Below are 25,963 nucleotides of genomic sequence, written 5' to 3' on the forward strand. Positions count from 1 at the left end.
CAGGAAAAAGGGAATGGATGAGAAATTCTTCCCTCACAACGGGAAATACAGCAGTCAGGATACCAAGAGGGTGGTCTGCCTGTTAATTCGGGAGACAGAATTCAAACTGAAAGCTCCATGTGGAGCAAATTAGCAGAAACTAATTCTAATCCGTCCCATGCTGGCACAGAGGCACGTCAGCCCCGCTTCACATTGTGCCTCTCTTCAGATCTGGGCTGCTCCTCGTCCTACGTGGGGAGAAAAAAAGGATGGGGAGAGGCTGCATCCCACTCTGTGTGCAGATGGTCCATATTATTGAACCTCTGTGGAGTATCAGCCACTTGCCCCTGTGCCCCATGATAAATCGCAGCCTCCTGCAGCCTTCCAGGCGCAGAGCGACGCTGTCCCAGGCTCTGATTGGGTTGAAAGGCTGACTAGTTAAGGAGATGTAAATACCGAGCCCCTATCAGCCCGTAATTGTCATCATCATCCTGTTTAGGAAACTACTCCCATCTTTGAGCAGTTACTCCGTGTCTCCTCCACTCCAGGAGAAGGTCTGGAGCCCATTTCCGGCAGCCGCCGGCGAGCTGCTCCGCTTTGCTTGACACAAACAGAGTTTGTCAGCTTGTGCATCCTTGGTTTCTGCTCGGTTTAAAGTCGCCGTGGAGTCCTTGGGAACAGCTTAGCAGCTGGGAACGGGAAACTCAGAACCCTGGCCACAAAGGTGCCCATTCAGCAGCCTCCATCCCTGGCTCCTGCCCAACAAGAGCATCCTCTGTGTGCTGCCTCGGGACGGCGGCCTCGTCCCTGCCTGGGGAGGGGGAAGTGACACTTCCAGTGGCTCTGGTGGAAAGCAGAGCCAAAACGTGTGCGTTCACTTTCTTCTGCAGACAGAAAACTGAAGAAACACCCTGCTGGGCCAAAATAAATACATTTGGCATCTTTCCTGTGTCTGCAGCGGCACGTTCGTGGGGCCGAAACCAAAAGCAGGCCTGAGCCTTATTTACACTAAAGTCTCTTTCCATCACTTTGGCAGTAGGAAGGGGCTTAGTCTTGGTACATATTATATTTTCTTTTCAACATGTGTAAATGAGGATCAAGCGTCTATGTTGCTTAAAATAGATGTAAATGACCCTTTATGCTGTCAGAAAGGTGTCGAGAGGCCTTCCTGCAATAAAAATATCGGCCCCATTGTGCTTTCACATCATGCTCCGTTCATTTAGTTCCAGTTTCTCAAACTTGGGCAATTCCCCTTGACCTTGGCAATCTGTGCTGAGATTTTACACTCTGGGGACCACAACCAGGGCCATAAGAAGGTGGGTGAGCCCTGATAAAAACACATCAAAACCTTCAATCTAAACTGGACTTGAAGACCCACCCGGAAGCCTCTCCATCCCCAGTGGGCTCTAGGCCATCTGTGATAGATTTATTTCTATTTGTTGTTTTGGAGACTTTTGAAAGAAGTTTTGCATATTACAGTGCTCTTTACAAACCCTGAAAAGGGGAGGAGAAGCAGAGAGAGAACAAGGAGAGATGCTGAGCTGCTGTCAGGGTTCTGATGCCTCGCAGATGGACTGGCCATGGCTCCTGCTCAGCCCCCAGGAAGCCACCACCCCGTGTCCCTGCCCCAGGCCACCAGCTCTGCTTCCTGGCCAGTTTGCTCTGTGCACATTGAAGGAGACAAGAAAGGGCCTGGCTTTCCTCAGATCTCTACTATAAAATTCTAATTGTCCTTCAAGAGAAAAGTCTATTTTTCTATTTTTCACACAGACAGCCTGGCTGTATGAACTGCTCAGGTTTTGGGCGGTTGAGGTTGGGGGGGTGATCCCCATCCTTCTGTCTGATTAAAGCAGAGGAGATCCATCAGGGGTGACCCAGGAGCAGGATCAGCCCAGGGGAAGGACTCTTTGGCTAAAGCAGCCCATGCCCTTAGGCTCAGTCCTGAAGAAAGAGTCTCCAGGAACCCTGGATGCAGAGAACACTGCTTTTCCACCTTCCTGTTGCTCTGTACAGCAAGTAAATTACTGGAGCCCTTACAAGGTGATTTATTTCCACATTGGTGTCTTTTGCCACTGAGTAAGCTCTAAAGCCAAGAAGGGGCTGGCTGTTACCCCAATTAATTTCTGCTGGTGCTCCTCAGTGCCCAAACTGCCTCCTCCCCTTCCAGCTCCTACTTGTGGGGTGGACTACCAAAAGAGAAGGGCTTTTATTCCACCTCTGGGCTATTAAATCCAGATTCTGTCAACACTGCTGCAGCCCTATCCCCCTTGCTCCACCGTGTCAGGTCTGCTCAGGCACTGCACCATTCCTTTGGAGCACCACTGCACACAGAGATGTCCTGACAGCTCATCAATACCATCTGCCCCTAAAAGCTGGAGGAAGTCAGACTTAACCCAGCTGCAAAATAAGTTCCTGGAATCTGGTGAAGCTGTGTCAGCCCAGCCCGTCCCCAGAGCCACCCTGTGGGCACCTCCTGGCCCAGCCCAGCAGCGAGGCCACAGGATAACTCAGACAAAGGGCAGAACATTTACAGTAACTATTATTTTCTTTTCCTTTCAGAAGAATCCACAAGGGATTGTCAACACTTTCCCTAACTACCCCCCCACCCCTTTCTTTTCCTCTGTAAAATAACCCCTATCTCCAAGCTTCACCAGCTGAATGCTACTTAACAGTTTTTCTCCAGGAATGGTTGCAATTGGAAAGACCCAGTCAAATCTTATCCAAGAGTTTATTAGAGGCAGCCCAGAGGCACCCTGAAAACAGCAGCATGCTACCTAGAGTGCTGCAGATTATTATTACTTTTTAAATCTCAGTATAGTTCTGGGTAAGGGTTTAATTGGGCATTGTATTTCAAAGGCACTGAGCAGGATCTATGCAAAGCACTGGATAGTTTCTGCATTAATTGACCATCAAATCCTTCCCCTTTGCATCTGCATTCTATTATTAGAGAATGTAAAGCAGTTTATAGGGCTTTTAACCTCTTCAAGCAAACACTCTGTGGAAGTTGGGCTGCTGCAGGGACCATATTAGCTTTATAGACTTCGTTTCTAATCCAAGGAGAGGGGAAAATGGAGAAGAGACAGAGCAAATGAATGATTTTGATGGTATAAGTTCAGCTGGTGTAAATCAGCACAACTCCATTAACTTTGGTAGAGTTATGCTGATTTATGCCAGTGAAAGATCAGACATTCGATCTGCAATGAGGTCCTCATTCCCAGAAGACCAAAATGGTCCCAGACAAAGCTTCACAGGCCATTTATCAGCCTTCTCAAGTACATTCTTCCCTGCTGCACGAAAAAAACCTGATCAGATGCCAGGGAGCCATCTGGCAAACTGGTTACCATGGCACACATGTACACTGAGCACTGGGAGGCAAATCCCCTTCCAGCAGGACCCTTTGGTGGCCTCTGCACCCACCAGCCAGTGCCCAGGGCTCCCAGGAGGAGGGGTGTCAGAGGGAAGCAGAACTCTGCTGAGGATTAGGAGCCAAAATTGAGTCTCACTAGAGCTGCTAAACTCCACTCCAGGTAAACTCCACTCACCTGAGTGAGCAGCACCATTCCCAGGTCAAGTGAATCCAGACGAAGGCAGCACAAAGTGTCAAGGGTTCCTATGTGCAAGGAAAGGTGCAGACCAAGGTTGGAAAACAAGCATCAAGCATTGGGCTGACAGGCCCTCCCAGTTCCAAGCAGCACTGGGTCAAGCCTGTGGATCTCATGGGACCCACAGGAACCCATCTTGAAGGTCCAACCCTGCTGGGTAACCACACAAAGTAACAACATCCACCCTTTCCACTCAATCTCATCCACCCTTTCCACTCAATCTAAGGTCAGGATGATAATTATCACACCAAAGGCCCACCCAGCTCAGTCTCCAACCCAGAGTCACAGATGTCTAGAGAAAAGAACAGCAGCACAGCACAAATCTGGTACTTCCCCTCCTGAAGAGATGCAGTCCCCTAACAAAGGACTGGACACCTCCAGACCTGAATTACTGTGGCAGGAAGAGCAGGTACCAAGGCTTGGACCCACCCTAACCACAGCAGGAGAAGCAGCAGATAGTTCTGTGCTGTCTCCTTCAGAAGGGACAAGGTGCCCTCCATCCTTACAGAACCCGACCAGACAAGCAGTGTTTGACCCCCTAGTTCTGTGCAGCAGGTTGAGAAGCAAAGCTCAGCACCTCACTTGCCTTCTCTGCCTCTTTTCTTCACACAACTGTTCCACCACCCCACAGCAGGTGGGATTCTCATTTTGCCAATCCCTACCCTCTTTTTTTGTTTGTTTCATTGTAACCCCAAATGTCACTAGACAGAGCCCAGCACAGTGATTATGGGCATGCAAACAGCAGTGTAAGGGCCAGGATAATTACCTTGTTCCTAAGCACTGGACAAAGCTTCCAAGTATCTTGTATTTTGTTACTTGGTAAGGTCCTGAATGGCTGGCTCTCAGGCACTATGGTTTTATTGCTACAGAATGAGCCAGAAACCACTCAAAAGCTTTAAAAGGTCTTTTAAAATAGTCTAAATGAATTTACAGCATTGGCTGCCTGGCAAATGCAACAGGCATTTCAAGTGGAAAGGAACAGTCCTTTATTGCAGCTCCTGCTGGCATTTGGGGCATCCTGATTGCTACGGATCCCTCAGCTCTAACACTCAGCATCCTGCTGGCTGGGCAGAACCATGGGGAGAGACAGACTGAGAAGAAAGGCTGTAGGTGAAAGCAAAGCCTGGCCTTACAGCTAGCTGAAAAATTTCATTACAGTTCATCAAAAAAGGGTAATTTTTCAAAACCTTCAAGTGTTACAGAAAGGCTTTGGTTTCAATCACCTGCTCGTGAAACCCAAGCAGCAAACCTCTCCTGCCCAGAACATGTCCTGCCTGCCTCTCTCCATGCCACCTCACCCCCTCCAGCTCTGGTACTCTGGGCTTTCTAGAAGCCAGCAGGGCTTTTGACAAACTGCTCTGAAGCTGACTCCTGGACAGTGCTGGTGTCCTTGAGCAGCAGTGCCAAGGAGACAGGGCTGGGACACAACTTCTGTCAAGTGCAAGCCTTGCTCCACCCCAGGTCGTGGCTGTGGACACCCCATCTCAGCCACTTTTTGACCCCACCAGCATTAACCCAGCTGGTGGCAGGCCACCTGGGCTCGGGGAGAGGGGAGGGATGGTCTGCACAGCCCAGAATAATTTGCCATTTCTTGTGACAGGGATGGATTAGAGGGGCACAGGAGCAAATAATTCCTAAGACCCGTTTCTGTCTGATTTTAAAGAGCCATAGGACAAGCAGGCAGAACAGCCACTGCATGTGTGGAGACAGGACTGGGCATTCATACAGCTCTGGGGATATAGGAAAGGACTTAATGAAATTGTCTGGCTCCATCTCATCTCAGAATGAAGCCCACAGCACACCTTGTTCCACCAGTGTTCCTCTGCCCACAGCTCCAGGGTCACCAAACCAGCTCTCCTCCTCCCCGTGTGCCTCTGCACTGCCCCAGCCTTGTCCTTGGGCTCCAAGATCCTTCTGCAGGATGGAAGCCAAGTCCAACTACGTGGGAAATCCTCCACATCCTTCTGCTCCACTTGGCCCCTGTCTCCATGAGCAAATGTGAGGGAGGCCTCACCTACACCCCCCATGCATGAGCTGCCTCCAATCTCCCCACTCAGGTTTGGTATTTTCTGACTTGGCTGGTTACTGGTGTAACTGGTGGCCTTTATCTCCCCCATTCTGGTCAGAGAAGGACCCACCAAACTGTCAGTCTTCTCCCCAGAATGGTAAAAGCCAACTCTCCTGTCCTTCCTTGGCATAAATTCAAGGAAAATCATAACTTCAAGGTTTCCCCAGGACACTGAAGGAGGGCAACTGGCAAAGAAGAAGGCAGTCAGGAAAACATTTTAGAAAGACTGACTAGAATAATTTAATGGTATTATTATGAATGATGGTGACTCCAGTGCTAGAAAGCTCAGTGGGTTTTTGTACAGGACTGCAAAAGGAAAAGGAAGAAAACCAAGCAACCTCTACAAGAATGCAAAAGAAGGAGGAATGAACTGTGGAAACCAAACAAGCTCAATCTCAAAACAACCGAGCCAAATCCTCTGCCTGAGGAAACCAGCACAGGTCCCCTGGAGTTCAGGGGCTGGGGAAGAACCAAGGCTCCATCCCTCTGACCAGGGCAGAGGATATTAAAGCTGAGCTTTCCAAAGACCTTTTGGGAAGTCAGCTCAGCCACTGCAATTAAAGGAGCCCAGGAATTCCCTCAAGGCTATGCAAAAATCTCCCCACTCCCTTCTGCTGAGCTGCTCTCTGGAAAGTCACCAAAAGCAGTGTCACCCCCTCCCCCCCACAGCGTGCCCCCCACTTTCCTGCACATCCCCAGGATCCACCCCACTCGGGACCTTTCCTGAGGATCACGTGAAGGCCATCAAGCTGACCAGCCATTAATTCTCAGGAAGCACCCACTGCCTCATTGGTAATTACTTAAATAAACTTCCCTTTCATGGTGTCTGAGCCAAGGCCTTTCTTTCTGACACGTTCCAGTAAAGTTTTATTTAAGGAAAGGTACCAGGAGGGTTACACACACGAGCAGGGCTGCACCTGACTAAACACGGGGCCCATTGGTGATGGCTGGAGCTGTGTTTCACCACCTCACTCTCCTCTCCTCTCCTCCAGGGCCAGCCCAGGGATGATTTCCCCTTTTATACACAGCCTGGATGCTTCCTGCAAACCTGCCCGATAAATCACTGCACCCCAGCTGCACCAGGAAGGCATTTGCTAGGAAAATACTGTTCCAACTGAAGGACCCAGCCTACCAGAGCGGTCTTGATGAGGGGTAATATCCAGGATAGGGGTGACTTGGAGACCTGCCAGCCTCCAGAAATGATTCATCTTCCCTGACCTTAAATCTTGGATCCTGACTGTTGCAGACGGAGCCGCTTTCCCAGGCAGGAAGCGTCAGTCACGGCTCTGGTCGTGTCCCCTCCCTGCCCCTGGATACAGGGCCCTAGGGCACGGGAGAACCTGGGGGCTGGGGTATGAAATACCCCAAAATAACCAAATAGAGGGGCTCCAGAATCACCAGCCCAAAGAGCCAGTTAGCACCTTGCACAGAACCAGCCCCAGCATCCTGCTCTCTGCAGCTTCACTAAAAGCTGCCACTGGTGTTTATCTCACGTGAAGAGTTTGGGGAAAGCTCTTACTGGTCTCAGTGACTGATGCTTCTATCAGCTGAGATCCTGGTCCCAAAACTCCAAGAATTTCTTAATTTTAAGATTTCTGCTCTATCAAGTGACCATTTTGTCTTTGATACAGAATTCTACCCAGACATCTCAGCTTGCTGCAGTTCATCCAACAACAGCCCAAACATCTCTATATAAATTCCACAGAATTTCATATACTCAAACAACCTTTTCTTTACAGATGTCAGGAACACACTTTGCTAGCCAGACCTTCAACCTGCTGCCATGCAGACCCCTATAGATAGAGCTGCTTGCAAGCACAGGACTCATTTGTCAGAGAGGGAAGTATTAGGTTACCAAGTAAAGATCCATTTAACAGGTTTGCTGCAGCAAGAGAAAATCTCAGGATATCAGAGTCAAGGGAGGAATGTTGTACTTAGCTGAGAAAATGGACAAGCAGTCAGACACAAAAGCCTTTCTACAGCTCTAACAAAGAAACAATAAACTCAAAATCCCATAGAGCTTAAATTAAAGCAAAGGGATAGAAAAAGGAGACAAAGTATGGAATTAAGATATTTCCCCTCTACTGATATTAAACACAGTAATGGGGAAATGGATAATGGTATGAGAAATCTTAATGTTCATTAGAAAAAATAAACCAGAGACAAGCAGGGTTGTGGACTTCCAGTAAGATCCTAGAAATGAACATTCCAGACCACTTAGACCACATCCCAGGTATTCCAGACTTCATCCCCATTCCCCACAGCCAGGACAAGCAGACCCTGGGAGCCCAGAGCAGCTCTTGCTGGGTCTCTGCCCCTGCACCACTGGATCTTGGTGCTGCCCAAGGTACCCACAGCCCTGAGGTGGCTGAAGAGGATCAAAGAGGTCAGGGGACTGCTCAGACACAAGCACCTCCCTGGCTGCTCTCCTGGCAAGCAACCCTCCTGCAGACAGCTTAAGGATGGGGACAGACACCTCCCAAGCAGCTCATCATGGGTGGAATCTGCTGCTGGACAGGAGGATTTCTGCCCTTTGGTGTGTTCACCACTGCACCTCTTAAACCCATCAGCCAGCTGATGTCCACCCCATGTCACTGTTGGTGATTGTGTCCCCCAGAGAGGCCGTGGGGCCCTCCAAGTTTTCCCGTTAGGTCCAGACACACAAACGCCTGGCCCAGAGGTGGCTCAGGAGGGGGAAGCTTTGTCCAGAGGGTGGGGGCTCCCTCCCAGTCACCAAAACACTTGGACCCCTGCCCTGCCATGAAACCAGCCCCTCAGATCCAGTGTGAGGGATGGAAAATTGGAAATGACAGGGACGGAAAACTCCAAGTTTGAGCATCACAAGCTGAGACCACTGATCTTCTTGTCGTGGGAGCAGAGTCACCCAGCAGAAGGGAATTCTTGTTAATTATTCCAGTCCAAGGCAGCAGCCTCTGCTCCCGTTATGGCTCGATGGGCCCTAATCCAAGGTGACATCTGGATGGGTGAGGAACCCAGACACACACAGACACTGAACTCATTGCTTCCAGGGCTGGGCCAGCTGCAGCAAACTGCTCTGCTCACCCACTGGGTGAGCTGGGGGGGGCAGAGGGGGAGAAAATTGTCACCCAGCCACTAACAGCCCCAGGGGACACCAAACACTGCAGAAAAGAAGAAAAGAGGAGTGTGTTCTGACCCAACACTGAAAGGTCACTGGAAAAGTGGGGTGATGGGACTGGGGTTCAAAGCTTTCCTGAAGTGACATGGAATGGAAGGTGCTTGTCTCTCAGCTACAGGATCCACTGCTTGCTGTGCCCTGGGGTGCAGAATATTTCCAAGTGTGAAGGTACCTAGGGCTGTAAAGATCTCAAATTTTAAGACTGGGTAAGAGAACCAACTGAGTATTTGGGTAGAATTATGTGAATCACAGATATTTTTTGTGTTCCTCTCCTCCTGGCCAGGACCAGCCTCTTCATTGCCACACTCAACCACACTCAGCAGAAGCCTCTGTAAGGCCTGGAGAAGAAATCTTGCTTCAAGACACTGGTGGGAAGGAGACAAACATCCTCACAACTCAAACCCAAAAGCTCCCTTTGTCCCAGGGCAGTGTAGCACAGGGGTGAGACCCAGGGAACACTTCCCCAGCCCAGTGGGGGGAGAAAAAAAAAAAAATCAATACAATTAAATTAAACAGTATTCCCTGAAAATAAAACAAACAGTTTCAGAACAAATATGAGGCCTTGGTACTTATTTTAAAAATGTTCTTTAAGCTTCAATGATTGTTTGCTGCTACCCTTATCTACAGTCATGCTGAATAAAGCTATAGCTAAATGGAAAGTTAAATATATTCACGAGGTGTTAATGTCTACATCTTATTATTTGCAGTCTCTCAGAGAAAGCAAAAGTAACTACAAATAGTGCTATGCCAGAAACTGGTTTCTTGACCAACAACGTTGCTTCAGCATGCAATGAACTTGTTCATCTCAAGGTGGTCACAGTTGTTGATGACAAGAGGCTTGGTATTTGAATATGGCACATCTTTTGGTCCATGTGAAAACAAGTTTGAATGTTAAACATTTTCTGACACTTTGGAGTTACTGTGGCTGCTCTTCCTGTTTTCTTCAGGCCAACATCTGGTTTATGGCAATACTGTACAGGGCTAAAATCTCTTTACAGGGAGTAGTCTGGGGTGTGATGGGTAACGTGGTTCACCTCTGCGTGGTGCTGGATCAAACTGCAAGAAGGAGTATTTTAGAGTATCATCAAGTTCCATCAAGTTTAGAGTCCCACCAAGTTTAGAGTCCCATCAAGTTTAGAGTTCCATCAGGTTTAGAGTCCCATCAAGTTCACCACAGCACTGGCAGCAGCACGGGGGGTGGGGAGGGGGAGATGAGCTGGGATGTCCCTGCCATGGCAGCACCTGGCTCTGAAAAGCTGGGCTGAGACACAGGCTTTGGAAAGCAATAAAGCTTCCTCAGTGGCACTGCAAGGAATCAAGGAAACAACTTTTCTCTTCAATTATTGTTTTTCTGTCAAAGATTAGAGTCCCAGCTGGCTGTTGCTGGGCTGCTCGGCCGTGTTTACATCCAATGGTCCCAAGTTCATTTCCAGTTAATGATCCATGAGAGGGACTGCAGCACTTCTCCAAGGAAGATTGCTTGGAACTACCCGACAGACTGCTCAGACTAGGGCAGAAACACAGCACCAAAACACTGTCAGGAGTTTATAAATCAGGCAAAGCCAGTGCTGCTCTGCACGGCACAGAAGCGTTGGGTGCACAGCAGTACCAGCAGCTGTCCAGGAAAAGCTCCTTCAGAATAAAAAAATAAAATAAATAAAATAAAATAAAGCCGGTGATTTCAGTATGACTGAAATGCAGAACATGTTCAAATTCGTATTTAATAAGCCAATTATTGTTTATTATTGAAGTACCAATTGATTATTAAAAACACATTTATTGAGGCCGGACCGCAAGGTAACAGATACGTACCTCTGGCAGGGCTGTGAAACCTCAGTAAATACTGATTATTAGAAACAGATTTATCGAGGCCTAACGATACCAAAAGATGCATATCAGTTACAGAGCTCTTAAAACCTGATCAGTGTGTTTTTAAGCCGTTTTCACTGAAGGTTTATAGCTCAGCAGTAGGGCTACACATCTTCATTTGGGGTTGTTAAGTCACATGGAACATCATCTTAATGCCCACTTGATACTTAATTGAGGTGACTTTTGCAGGGAAAGAACTGCACCAACCACTGAGCACCAGGATAAAACATCAGCATCTTCCAGGTTCCAGGAACACAGATCAGAGCTGCTACTCGACCCGTTGTCAAATCTTTTCATTAATCTTTGAGCACCTCTTTCAGTGGAGTGTGTGGACCGTGGGGGATCTGAGGATACGACCACGAGCCAGGCAGATCCAGGTCCATCCCCATGCCTCACCCCACCAGCAGGAAACATCCTCCCACCACACAGCTCAAACCCCCCCAGACTTTGCCCAACTTGCACTCCCCAAGGACCTTCACAAAGTCTGTGCCAGTGCTGCTGTTCTGAACTGACTGTAAGCAAACTGTGAGGACATGGGAATGGGACAGAGACCAAAGACTGCCTGGGAGGAGACACCTGGCCATCGTGAGGCTACTGCTGGTCACAGAGCATGCAGAAGGTAACTGGAATGCCCAAGGTTTTTCACAAATGCCCTCCCAGCCTTCCCCTGACAGCTGCTTAGAGCCCTGCCCAGCAAAGCTCCCTCCTGGCTGTCCCTGCCAGCCCCCATGGCATCCACTTCTGCTGCCAGATGGGCCATCTCCATCTCACACATGGGGCACCAGACCACAGCAGAGCCACCAGAGACTCCCTAGTGCTGCCCCAGTCCTTCCTGCAGCTCAGGATGAGTACAGAAGAACCTCTCCCCAGGGACACAGCCAGAAACCAGAGAGGCAGCGTGGAAACTACAGTGGGAGTGAAGGCAGCGATTTTGCCCAGAGCAGGCAGAACAGCTGGGACAAAGCCCAGGGGAGAGAAGAAGTCTGCTCCATTTCTTTCACCATGCTTCAAGACCCCTGGCCCCCCCAGCAAAGGAGGAGGGGAGAAGGGAGCCCAGATTACTGAAGAACTCCCTTAGCTTCAGTCTCCTCTGTTCAGATTTATATCTGCCACTGCAGGTGACATCACGATTGCTGGAGCCTGACAGGTGATGCTGTAAAATGCATGAAACCATAAAAATTTCAACAGCAGCAAGCTCCATTGCTGCTACATCTGACAGCACTTAGCTGCCCAGCTAACACAAATATTATAAAAGCACTCGGGAAAGAAATCCAACCTGCCTGACCTCAGTTTTGGACTAATAAACAGTACAGCACGACCAGACTTCACCCACATATAATAAACAGACAGCTTTTAAGGAAAGCAAAGCAGGGTGTTGGGAGGTGTAAAGGACCAAGGAAGAAGATGGGTTAAAATAAGGCAAATTCACTGCTGGAGGTGGAGGGCTCAGCCCCAGTCTGCTCTGCTTTCTGCCACCCCCTCTCCCTACCAGGAGGAGACCTGGCTTAAGGGCTGCAGAGCTGTAGGTGCCAAAAGATGCTCATTGGTGTTCCACAGGCAGGCCAGGGCTGGGTGGTTGCCTAAAGTGTATCAGAGCACCTGATGTTCACATCTGCCCTCTCCACAGGGAAAAGAGTCAGTAAACTTGTCCAAAAGATTGGACAGTAAGTGAACCCAAGAGAATCATTGCCCTTCCTTTCATCACCCTCAGCACTAAATTTTCAAAGGCCAAGGATCTGCTTTCTATTTCTTTCTGCTGTGAGGTCCTTCTGGTCCCCTTGGAGGAAAGCAGCTTCTCTCTGCTCCAGACAAAGCTCTCTGAAGGAGGTGAAGGACACCCATGTGTCCCCTAAAATCCCCCAGGTGACTGAGGCAGATGAGGGTTGGTGGCTCCAGCCAGGGCAGGGATCTTCAAACCAGACCAGCTGAAATGGATCTTTAGCTTCTCCGGGGAGAACAGGTTTCCAGGGCTGTTTTGGGATTAGCCTGATGGATGTGCAGAGGCAGCTCTTCACCTCCCAATCAGCCACCCCAAAAAGGGTGGGGACAAGGACAGGTGGGGACCAGAGCCCAGCACCCAACCCAAACAGCACACCTGGGCTCTGATCTGATCACAGTGAGGGTACTGAGAAAGGCAAGCAACCAAAGTTACTGGAAATACACACACAGCCCCATTTAATCCCCCTTTACTCAAGCAATTGGAGCTGCTTGGAGCACACTTGCTCTCTGGGGTGCTCGTACAGGAGGGGAGCAGTGAGCAGAACAGACATCACCATCCCAATCACAGCTCCAATAATCAGCAGTGATGCTCAACTCCCTAAGTTTGGCATTAAAGACAGACACATTTCAATGTAGTTTGTTTTCAACCAAAGACACAACACTATATGACTATAAGACACAGCTCTATATGGTGTTTTTAATCATAGGTTTCACCAAGCACTTCAGTGGAAAGCGAATTCTTAGGGTTTTTTCCCACAAACTCATTGCTGTTTTTTCACACTACAGATCTCCTCATTCTACTGAGCTAACTGCAGATAAAGCCAGCCAGATTTTTTTCCAACAATTTGTAGCTACTGGAAAAACATGTATAATGAAAAAAAAAGTGTATTCACTGGACCAAGTTGAAATCTTTTTCACACAAATGGTTCCCCACTTCACAGTCACAGTTATCAGAATTAACATCAGCTGATGGAACTACAGGCAGTGACTGGAAGCACCAATATGGGCCAGCAACACCTTGGTGAGGAACATGAGCCCTTGCTGTGGTGGAGGACAGGACTTCACCTTTCCTGCTACAGCTTTTGTAAGTGTCCAACTCACCAGACAAGTCCAAAACATGACAAGTCCATGTACAGACAAGTACAAAAACCCCCAAACAATTACTTTTTATAAATTTATAAAGCAGACACCCAGATGATACAAGTGTGGTCTTTCCAGTCACCTCCATGCAGAGCTAGCAGGTACCTAGGCACCTAACTTCAGCTAAAATAAAGTGGATCCCCTAACGGGGATGGGAAGTTTCCTGACTAATCTCTCCCTGCATCCCATCCCACATCTCCCTGCTGCTTCTTCAGTGCAAAATGCTGTGAAAAATGCTGACAGGACTTCCCAGAGTCCTGTCCCTTCCAGCTTAGGGCTCAGTAACTCTAATTAAACCAAAGCCATTCCCAGGAAATGAGCTTTCCCCAGCTTGCACAGGAGAGCAGCCCCAGATTAAGTGCTCCCATCTGCTGCTGCTGCTGCCAACCTCTCTGGATGATTTCCTGACCAGGGCACCAGCCCAAAGGGAACAGGAGTGGCCACCCTGGGCTCCCTACGGATGCTCAGGAGCTGTGGGAGTTCCAGTTAATTCCTATCAAGCCAGGAGATGGCACTCCACAACATGCAGAATAACGCCTGGGCTTCTCAAGCCCCCCCAAACCTCCTTTTTGTGCCTGCCAGGCAGCTTCTTCCACCCCTCAGCATCTATGGAGTTATCAGTGGGTTTGTAGCAGGTCCCCAGGAGGTGACATCCAGCAGCCAGGAGGTGACACAGCCACCAGCCACATGCAGCAGTCCTAAGGCACCACCTGACTCCCAGGGGCTTCAGTTTGCAACCTTAGGCTCTCTTTAATCCAATCCTCCTCTGTTTTTTTTTAATGGAATAGGCAAATAATGTCATAGTAACTGATCATAAAAAAATCAAAATCGTTTACCTTTCAGGAGGCAACTCAGTGCAGGCTATTACAGGGTAATTTGGTACATCATAAAGTTTCCTATTAGAACAGAAAATAGGGCTGCTTGCATGAGCTGCCAATTGGAAATAAAATAGTAGTGGGGTTGTGATCATTAGCACCACTTTTTCTATTAGGTTTGCTTTCCAGCAGGGTGGAAAGATGAGGGAGATTGAGATGTAGATGAAAGCAGATGAGACAGGTCTGGAAGGCAGGAGAGATGAGCAGAAGGCAGATCCCTCTGGGTATGGAGGGGCTCTCCTTGCACCTTTAGAGCAGAGAGCCCCAGGGAAGGATGGGGGATGCAGGATGAGTCCCCAGACCACAGGGAGGTGCCCAGGCTCCCAACACCACAGCAGGAGCAGCTCAAGGAGCAGCTGTGCTACTCAGGAACACAACATGTGGTTTGCAAGAAAAATAACAAAGATCAGTGAAACTGAAATCAAACCAGGCCAGAATGAGAGCAGGTCAGGCTGGTACTGAACAAATGTGAATAAAGCCCCAAAGCACTGCTGTTCACATCCATTTCTCAGCACCTTTGCCTTTGGTTTTGTCAATCTTTGTGACATGGGTGCTGTGTCTCTCGTGCCTCTCCAGTGATGCAAAGCATCCAGCACAGCCCAAGCTCCAGCCAACTGCATTCCAACTGCCAGGAACCCTTCCCTGGGTTTCTCTGTGTGTGGCACACCAAAAGACAGCCCCCACATCCCACGGGGGAAGTGACAAGAGCAAGGCCACAGAGTGGAGGCAGGAATGACGTTTGGGTTCCTGAGCTGGAACATCCTGAGCTGTCCTGAAGATACCAACCCTGTCCAGAGGGACAGTGGCACAGGAGGAAGCATTTTGCTCCAACAGAAAGCAGCACAAATTATGCTTTTATTTCTGTAAGGGAGGGGGAAAAAGCCTCTTCCCTCTGTTAGGAGTTTCATTCCACTGAAACTCACACTAATCCTGGAGGGATCAGCTGGGTGCCACCTCCATGCTGTGGCACAGTGATGGATCCCACCACACCTGGGGGCAAGACACCGTAGAAGAAACTGGTCCATGGAGAACACAAGGCATCAGCTTAGGATTTTAGGACATAGAGGCCACAAAGGACCACGAAGCCCAGGTCACAATGAGTAAGCAATAACCACACAATCTGTTTGTTAATACTCATCCCATGGTTCCCATAAAACACCCTGACCCCCTCTGGAGAGCTCTGTCCCACTGCATGATCCCTCACCAGTCATTAAGACAAATGGTTCCTGCCCCACAGTTGGAAAGTAACCAAAACCAGCAGTGCTGTTTCCATCTCGTGGGGAACTGAATCCCAGCCAATGCTGTCACTGCTCCCAACCAGACCTGTGGTTTTGCTGCCTCCCCACTTCTTCCCTTGGCTTTTTGGGTGGTTTGCCTCCCAGTTGCTCACAACATCCGATTCCCTCCTGCCCCAGCTCTGCAATCATCCCTGGGACCATCTCTCCCCTTCCTGCTCCTGAGCTAGGGATGGCCACCCACAGCAGGGCAAGAAGCCCATGGGCAGGGGGAAGCCACCCAAAGCTGCCCATGGGACATCTTTTTGGGGCAGCAATAGCAGGATCTGCCCGAGGAGCCCTGCTACCACCACACCCACAGGGCTCTTCCAGCCTTGAAGACCCCTAAAAGACCTCACACAACCTTTGTGCCTCTTCAGCCAGGAGCACACAGTGTCTGTACAGTAGAAGGGAGAGGGCAGGGGAAGCAGCACAGCTCCTGCTATTCGTGGGGCTGGCTTGGGTTTCATTTGACTTCACCTCTCAAGGGAAAATAAGGAAAGTTGGGTTCCCTGCCAAGGAGCAACGTGTCTCGCATGGGTGTCACCTCCCCTGTCCCCCAGTGCCCAGCAAACCAGCACCCTGCAGGAGCATCCTGACACTTGCTCCTGCTCAGACATTGCTGAGGTCACCCAGGCACCCACTCAGTGTTTCCAGCAAGCAAAGCACCATGAAAATCAATGAGCTGCACGGTGCAAGTTCTGGCAGCAAAACACAGGGACTCATTGACAAGGAGTCTGCTGCTTTCACCAGGATGTGCAAAAATCTACCCCACCCCAGCCATCCTTGAAAAGGGGGTTCCCATCACATCTGCTGTCCCCTGCCTTTGCAGCCCCCATCAGATGCTCACACAGAGACCTCTGTGAGCTGCGAGCTCAGCTGGAGGTGATGCTCAGGCAGCCCCATCTGCTGATGCTGACACAGAAAGGGCTGCACTGAGGCTGAGCACTGAGGTGAGGGCTTGATTAAAGTGGGTGGGTGAGGGGTTCTCAGGGATCTGTTGGGGCTGGAAGTGAAAGTTTTATGGAGTGCTGCAGGGTGCTCCTGACAGAGCTGGAGACAACATGGATTTGGCCTGGGCTGAGGCTGCAGCTTTCTGCCCTCCCCATCTGATTTCCAAGCTCCAAAGGTCTCGGGGTGACAAATGAAACTCTGCTACACAACATTTTTTTGGTTTATATTCCCTTTTATCACAACAACCTTTGAATGTGGTTCCACACAAAGGGCTCCTCACATTCATTCTTAGCACTTTCCTCAAAGATTTTGCTATTGACCAGTTCACCCTCAGAGGTTTGATAGCCCATAACAGAATTATTAACCCACAGCAGGGTCTCCAGGATGCAGCTTTCAGTCACAGTCATCTTTCATGACCAGGACTCATTCCTTAAATCTTTTCCTTCTCTCTTGCTTCGATTTTGGCTTTCCTTATTAATTAAATGGCAAGTTTCAATAGCCTACTATTGAATTATAAGGCTTGTTTAGAGCAAGCAGAATGATCAGAGCAAGGGGTGGAAGCTATATATGTAATATATACATACACTTAAGATACAGAACTTTCCTTTCAGATGTTTGGAACAAATTAAATAGAGGATCAAATTAACTAGTGATTGAATTAAGTGGAAAGCATCTCATTACCTAAAAAGAAGGAAACATGTGTCATTTTAAAACAGCTAAAAATAAAGCAAGAAGGGGCCGAAATGAAAAGCAGGAACCTTGCAAATGTCAGCCAAATCTGGGCTCTGCTGAGCCCTCCAAATGTGAAAGCTGTAAATAAGGTGGGTTTGCAGCTTAGTGGGAGCTGCTGGGAAATGATGGGCTTGGAAAACAGATGTTGCAAAAAAGGAGCTGCCACAGATTGCATTCCGTGGGCTGGCAATCAAAGCCACGTGTGCAGGGTGAGAGGGGCTCAGCTTAGCAGCAAGGGATGGGATGGGATGGGATGGGTGAAAGGGATGGGGTGCCCAGGACATCATCTGCACCCACAGGCAACCCCCCTGGGCTTTGGATCTACTCCTGGGTGGAAAAGCCAGAGTAACTTCTCTTACTCTGTCAGTTCCCTGCAAGTCGATGGCTCCAATTCCCTCTGGATGCTCAGTGCCCAGGGAGTGGTTCAGTCAGATGGAATTTCAAGTATTTTACAAAGAGAACTGAATCTGGTGATAAAAATGTAGGTTTTTAGCCCCAGATTAAGACACCTTGTTGCTGTCTTAATTCAGCACCTTTACCCAAGGGCTCACTCTTCTGTTTTCCAGAAACTCAATTTCCCTTGAAATAGATGTGAAAACCAGAGAGAGAGAGCTCAGATTCAGGCTTTTGTTTCACCAAGAAAGAGCTGAGATCATTTCACAGGTTTCTCCCCTCCTGTGATATTGATGCTCATCTTCCTGCTCATCTGGACCATACAAATTCCAGTCACTTCTCTTCCTGACACCACATTTCACTCAGTGATGCATCAGATGGGAGCCGGGGTGCAGGAAATCAGTTTTTCACTCCACCAAACTCCAGTCCCACGTTCCGGATGAGGAATAAGGTCCCAGCCCCCTCCTATCTGATGTTGGGTTTTTTCCTTTTGTTCCCTTCACATGTATTACATTTTGACAAATGCAAGTGGAACTTCTCCAAGATAAATAACCTTATCTTTGCAGAACCCTACGGCACCCCATGGCAACTCATTATTTTTCAATTAAATTTACTGTTCATTGGCAGTTGCTCTGCTTTAATTTTCTGCCATTTGTTTACTGAGGAACGAAATGCATAACACAAACCCCTATATAAGTCAGACTAAGTTAATTAAATGTGAAACAGGGAAACCCTAATTTTGCCTCCAGAGCAATTTTATCATGAGATCTCCTTAAAAATGTCACTTTCTGCAAGAATTTATTTAGATATATGTAACCACTATTAATTAAATGTGCTGTCTTTTCACAACTCTCTCCAAGAGACACTTAGCAGTATTCTGTAACCACTGGTTGGAGAAATCAGAGTTTACAAGATTCACAAAGCCAGATGAAGAAAGTCATTTTCAGTCAGCCCAATATTTTTAGACTCCTTACATGTTTCTGCCTCATTCTGGCTGGATGTAGGACACCTAAGTACCAGTTTGGAAGAGATGCACCATATTATTTTCCTTCTACTGTCAAGAGGACCTGATTTCATCCCTTTATAGGACCATGGGTTTGATCAACTGCAAAGCTGCCAAGTCTGTAGGCTTTTATCAGCCATTTTGCATACTAACAAAAATACTCTGGTTAAGAGTCACACATCACATGGATCAAGAAATGACTGCACAACAGATGTGAAAAGCTAATCAAGACACCAACCTTGGCTGATGACATTCCTAGACAATGCCAGAAATCATTTTTAAGCATCAGAATTCACTACCTGCCTGCCCCTGCCCATCTAAGCTTGACAGCTCAGGTAAATCACACCTTACCAGTACCTGTTTCTCTGCACAGGTGAGAGAGACCTTGGTACCTTCTCAGATCTGGATGTCTCCACTGCAAACCCTTGTCTCTGTTCAGGTGAAATCCAACCGAACAGACATGAAGTGAAGTGTCTAATGCAAAGCCACCACCCCAACACTTCTGCCAATCATGGAAACATCCCCCTTCATCCAGCCCCAAGAGAGGGATGTGATGAGGTGAGCTGATCCATCACTTGGCAGTGCCAATTTCCCATGCCTGTAGCAACAGCCTCTACAATTTCCTTAGGTAAGTCACTCAATTTTAGGTTGAAAGCTAGAGGCAACACATTCCAATCCAAGAATATCATTTGACAGGTCAGAAATAGTTTTTCAGTGCTAAAAGATTCCCAGCTTGGAATCTGAATCTCCAGATTTATTTCTAAGCCCCTCAGATGTGGAAAGGAAATGAGCAATCTTTCCTGAGAGACACAACGTAGACACAACATGAGTAATTAACAGGGGACTCTCAAGCTGGATGAAAGTCTCCATTTAGGGAAGCCAAAAGCTACTTTGAAGTCAAGGCTTCATTATTTTCTTGGGGTAAATTACTTCAGAAGGACAACGTACTGGTGGCACCAATGGGCCAGGTCCTTACATCAGGAATTAGCAGCCCAAACTCCAGCTCGCTGGGAAGAAGGCTTTTCCCAGTCAGAGCAACACAGAGAGGTCTGTCCAGAGCACATCCCAAAAACTGGAATGTGCTCCTCATCTCCCTGCTACTGATCTCCTGGGAGGAGAGGAGTGGAGCCTGAGCCAGCAGCACCTTGAGCCAGGTGGGAGTGAGAGGCAGTGTGATGGTGTTGAGCTGAGCTTTACATCTCCTGCAAGGTGAGAGAAGCACAGTGTCAGCAGCTAATAACTTTATAATGGGGTTTCTTCCTCCAGCCAAATTCAGCCCAGATTTACAACTCCCCCACACCACTCTGAACTTTCCGACACTCCTGAAACATTTCATTAATGCTCAATTACTGTCATGTTCTCTTAAGGACCTGGAGGGGGGGAGAAAGTCTCCATTTGGAGACCAGATGCCATTTCCATAGATACTCACAGAACTGTGCTGCCCAATAAATAATCTGCTCACCCTTCAGAAAAGGGCTTTGAGGATACAGCAAGTTGTTTTTTTTTTTTTTTTTTTTAAAGAAGTCAAACCTGTGACATGTTCTATGTGTAACAGAAACTAACCAGAAGATAAGATGTGAAACTGGTGGTGGGGCACCTTTGGCTTGCAGCAGGGCCAAAGTCTCTGTCTGACTTGGAGGTAACAAATGAAGAAATTCTGCAGAGCTTCAGCCCAGCCTGTGACAGTGGAAGACACCAAACATCAGGGCTGTCACCTCACCCTCAGGAAATGTCCCCCAAAAGCAACAAATCCCAGCAGCTTGCTGGGCTGAGCCTATAAAGGGGATGATGGAGCACCACACCAGAGTTAACAGAGCCCACACCTATAGACATCACCTATAGGCCAGCAGGCACTCAGCACCCAGCTCTGGGAACTGAGAAACCAAGTGTTCTCCATACCTGAAAGCAGGTTTGCCTGGGTTAGAGTGGCCTTGAGGCATTCCAGCCCATTCCAGCACTGGATCTCTGAATTCAGCATCCCTGCCCAGCAGCCCCAGGGTTCCCAGCTCTTGCTGGGCTCAACCCCCCAGCTCAGGATTTGTGAATCAACTCACAGCTCCCTTGTGTTCCCTGGGCAGACACTTCCCCAGCACATTATTATCCCAAACGCTCTTTTCTGCTTTGATACTTGTAACAAGTCTCTGTTTGTACATATGGAAAGCACGTTATGTATTCCAGATGGAAATCCATACTCTGTTTCAGAGAAGGAAACGAGAGCTGTTCCATACGAGATGCAGAATTTGTTGTGTGAATATGAAATACGTGACTGCCTCACATGTTATGTTGTGAGCTAATCAAAAAAATATAATGAAAAAGGTCCCATCTGTCCCTAAATCCTATAATCCAACTGTTCTCAGCTAACTCCAGCTCTGCCAGTACCTGGTGTACACAGAGCAAGCAGAGCTTTCTGTGCTTTCAGGGAAAGGCTGAAAACCAGCAAAGTACAAAAGTCCATCCAGAGCTGGGGCTGAAGCTCCATCTGAGGTTGCTGAGAAAATGTCTGGGAGAGAACAGAGACCTTACAACACCTCTTCAGCTGACTGAAGCCATCCCCCAGCTTTTCAGCTTGTTCTTGACCTGTCTTTTTATCCCGACTATAATTATCTTCCTAACATCCTTTCCCCACACCCCCCTGAAGGCCTTTAATGGGATGACTGGGAAGGATCCAGCTGCACATTAGGAAGTGTGGGGGCAAAGTGCTGTCCCCAGCAGATGATGGGAATGTTGCTGCTCACCTTGGAGAGGCTGCAGCTCCAAACTGGAGCTTGCTGGCTGCAGCAGCAGCTCTGCCATGCTCAGAACATCTCTGACAAAAGGCAGAGGGTGGGTCTAACACACTCTGCCCCTTCTTGGTCTGGTCTCATTTATCTGCAGCCCAATGGCTGAGCCTTGACCTTGTGCTTCTAGCCCAATATCAACAAAGGAGCTCCTCCCTGGCACCTAAGGGACCATTTATGGAGAATTACTCTGTAGGAAATGGGGATATTTGTTTGTTTCTTTCTACTTAGCTTTTAGTCACTTCCTGTGACTGCTTCAGCTTGCTCACCTCCAAAAATAAAGTGAATGTGAAACAGCAGCAGAACCACAACTGAGTTCCCAGGAGTATGAGGACACCTTCATGTAAAGGCACCAAAAAGAAGCCCTTAATGTCTATCACACGGCTGCCTGGAGTCAGGAGGTCCCAGAGCTTTTGACTTCCAGTCCTCTGCATTAATTACATCCCTTCTCCTCCCTCTGGGCACCACTGCCAGCCCTTTGCCATCCTCTGCACCTCCCGAGATGCTGCTGCCATAGCATGGCTTGGATCAAGCAGTGATGGAGGAATCTCCCTCCTGGTGCTGGCTGGGGACAGTGGCCAGGGGAGGGACATTTGTCACTCATGAAGGTTGAGGGAACTCCACAGCTCCAGCACTGGATCCCATTGCCTGGGACTGACCCAGGGATTTCAATGCCAGATGGTGCAACTCACTTCTGAGGGCTCTTGTGTAACCTCAAACTGTTTCCAAACAAGAACCCTTTGATTGCTGTGCCAGTTTCAAGCCATGCTGAGGTTCTTAAACATCCAGGCCTTTTAAATGGAACTGGTCCATCAGCAATTGCATTCCAGTGGTATGAGCTGTGTCTGTCCCCCCCAGGCCTGCCTTCCATCTCCCCTTCCAAAAAAACCTTATTTACACCCCACCCCCCCAATGTCTCTCTCCCTATCTTCCACCTGAAGCCTGGCAGAAATGGGGGGTCCAGGCTGGGTCCCCCGAGGGCAACAACACATGGAGGGCATTACCAGGAATTGTTAAATATGGCTCTGAGGGGGAGATGGAAGCAGATCTGCCCTGTTATTTAGGTGGGCAAAACAAACATGAGCAGGAAGGAAAGAAGGAAAGGAGGGCAGAAGGAAAGAAGCAGAGCTCTCCCAGCCCAGCAGGAACTGAGTTATGCACCAAGGGAGAAAACCATTCCTTCCTGATCTCAAAAGTGAACAGAAGCAGCCAGGGAAGACCAAATTTGTAATAAACTGGTACAAATAAAGAGTGATTTAATCTCTTTTCAAACCCACCAGAGATACCAACAGATTAGGTATGCTTTTCAAGCCCTAGGAAGTCTGCTGCTTTATCATACAATTCCTCCCAGATTTTTATCAGACTTCATCTTAAAACAACCCCCCAGACCAATCCAAAGGTACCTCAGCCCTTGTAATCACAAAAATTCACCAGAATTCCTACTGATACGGGTGACCAAAATATTTCTCAGGTTCTTTCCAACTTCCATGCCTCCAAGCTGTAGACTCAAATTGTCCCCAGCAAACAGCAGGCACTTCCCTCAGCTCTCTCCTTATCCAGAGAGAGAAGAAAGGCAGCTACAAAGCAGTGAGACCAATAAAATCCAGATCACCCTCTGGGCATTCCTCCTTCTCTCCACTGTTGAGTCCAATGACAACCTTAGATGCCATGGTTAAGTTTAATGGGATGAATCTTTGCCATCCTACAAGTTTAACCCACTTACAGGATTACCCAAAGCAGTTGTCTGGATTAAGATAATTTTGGTTGGATCCTTTTATCTAAGCAATGCAGATCACTGAACCTCTTCTCTTTGGGATTTGGCACCCCATCACCTTTATCCAACCTGCATTTTCCCACCCCTACAGAGGGTTCCAAATTAACAAATACTTCAAGACTTGATTCAGAGCCTGCTGCAGTCAACTGAAGACTCAGGGGCACTAAAGCAGGTTTTAGGATTCCTTTATGACCTTTTTTTGGTTACAAACCATATAAATGTTTTAACCAACAGTAAGGAGTTAAAAATTACCTGTGAGTGTCTTGGCCAATCAGACCTCACTGGCAGGATCTGTTGTCCATCATACCAGTGATTGGCACCCAGGAATTTTGCCACCTCTGTTGAGAGAAAGAAAAATCAGCAAAGATGTTAACTCAGACCTCCCACAGCTCCCAGGGACTTCTCCAAACCCACTGCTTTGTGCTTCCCATGCCAGCTTGCTCAGAAATCTCCCCATGTTGGGATGTGCCCCCTCACTGCTGACAGCAAAATGGGTGTAAGGAAATACCCAGCACAACGTGTACAGTGTGTAACGTGGGAAGGAAGGGAAAAAGGGGGGTGGTGAAGGTGAAGGAGTGGCCAAATATGTCACAGACTTTTGGGCAACTGGTCAGCTCCAATCTTTCATACAGTTTTTGGGATCCACAAGTGGACAGCTGCTGCCTTCTAGGTATTTTCCAAGTCTCCCCTACTTGCACCAGTGCTCAGCTGGAGCCTTGGCTGCTTCCACCAACAAAGTGAAAGCAACAAGAGCCTTTGCTCAGGTGGGCTTTGCTTCTGGCTCTGTCCCCTCACCTGGTTATAAATCCCTCCTGGATCCTTTTTGACATGAGAGGATGGGAGAGGGAAGACTCCCTCCAGCTAACAAACTGGGGTTAAAACAAAGCATCTCATTCAAGAGCAGTTTTTTGCCTTGGGGGGCAGACACTGACATTTACAAAGAGCAGATGATATCCTGGGGATTTGGGGTGACTGCTGCAATGCTTTCTAGCTGGATGGTAAACAGCCAGGTAACCACTGACACTGTCTTGATGCAGGATTTGAGGTTCCTCCCCTCTTCCCTAAGGATCATAAGCAGAGACACCCCTTGAGAAAGAAGTGATACATCATAGCTGGGGTGCCTCATTAAGATTTATTACAAACCCTTGTGATAGCCCAGAAAAACTACTTCCAGGAGTCATTCAAATACCAGAATTAACCAGACAGCCCCTCTGATGGAAGTGTTCTACCCAAATCCCTGCCCTGCAGCCCAGAAATGCTCTGACAGCCCCAGCAGCTGCCCAGCATTAACTGATATCTGCAACTTTTAACAAGAATCAGGCACTGAGCCCTTCCAAGCCCCAGCTATAAAACTGATGAACTGAGAGGAATGTCACAAAGAGAAAGAGGAAAAACACAGCCTCATACCATAGCTATTTGATGGTGATTTGTGTCCCTTTCCACCTTGCCTTATCACAGGTAAGCCCTTCAGTAGAACAACACTACACACACTGAACAGAAGTGGTTTGGGGGCCTGGATTTAGCTCTGCTGCCTCTGGAATGGGGGATACAGACAGCCCTGCCCCACAAACCCAATGCTTGTTCCCACCAGGAATGTGCCTATGAAACTGCTGGATGCATTGACAGCACCTGCTTGGCCACACAGCACTGCCCACACTCCTGAACCTCCTCTACAACCTTGGAAAAAATCCAACAGAACCCTGGCATCCATCCCCAGGGAGCATCACTGCCTTGGCTCCATCAGGGTCCTCAGCAGCAGTCAGGAACAAACTCCAACACAGAGACAGCTGGGAGAGAGAGAGAGAGAGATGGTGATACCTGGCACAGAGCTGACAACCAGATCATTTTGCCAGCTTTCAGAACCAGACTTCCCACTGTTTAGTTTCAAAGTGACATTTTGGGTTGCTGGTCTCAAAGCTGAGGATGTTTTAAAGGAAAACGGTCGAACATGCAAGTCAGGAATAACCCCAAAAGTGAAGCAAAATAAAACAATTCAGTTGTGCCTCTATTATTTTGTTTTCCAGCCCATTCCCTCCCCATTCTGCTCAGTATGATCCCTGTTTCTTCACTTCACAATTAGATTTGGCCCCCAGAGAGCTCTATTTCCCACTGAACATGTCTATTTACAGCACCAAACCCCAGTGCTCTGAGTTGTCCCTGTGGCAGGTAACCAGCTCCCTCAATTTCAGGACTGGAGACCCAGCTCCCTGCACTGCAGTTAAAGTGACTTCCAAAAGGTGCCAAGCTCAGGGCAGCCACTGCCTTTCAGCAGTGAAATCACCGTTCCTGCGGTGAGCTCAGTAATGCAAGGGAAAGCTGCCCAGTGTCTGAAAAGGTCCAGGACACCATTTTTCAGCTTGTTTTCCCATCAGTGTGTAACCTTACCCAGCTCACACCCAGCTGCACTCAAGCATCCCTTACAGGAAGGTATCCAGGTTTCAGGTGAAGCACCCAAGCCAGAATGAATTTCCCCGTTGCCTTGGTCAGTGGCCCCACTGGGGACATTACCCTATTGCTCCAGAGTCATCTGAATTCCAGCTTAACTTCAGCATCCTCTCTGTTACACACCAGAAATCTTCTCCTGGTGCTGGGAATTACCCACCATGATCACATTGCCTCCAAACTTTACAGCAAGCCAAATGGACTG

At 48.3% G+C, this 25,963-nt stretch overlaps 1 long non-coding RNA gene across 1 annotated transcript in view; it reads right to left on the minus strand.

Annotated features, from left to right (window-relative positions):
• LOC139805645 (uncharacterized) overlaps window positions 1–25,963 on the minus strand; it is a 61,205-nt gene that overhangs the window by 14,601 nt on the left and 20,641 nt on the right. Inside the window, exon 2 of the long non-coding RNA XR_011729942.1 lies at window positions 23,569–23,654. This is a non-coding gene — a long non-coding RNA (uncharacterized lncRNA). The remainder of the gene's footprint in view (window positions 1–23,568; window positions 23,655–25,963) is intronic.

Source organism: Heliangelus exortis, chromosome 20 (assembly GCF_036169615.1).
Source record: "Heliangelus exortis chromosome 20, bHelExo1.hap1, whole genome shotgun sequence".
Taxonomy (NCBI): domain Eukaryota; kingdom Metazoa; phylum Chordata; class Aves; order Apodiformes; family Trochilidae; genus Heliangelus; species Heliangelus exortis.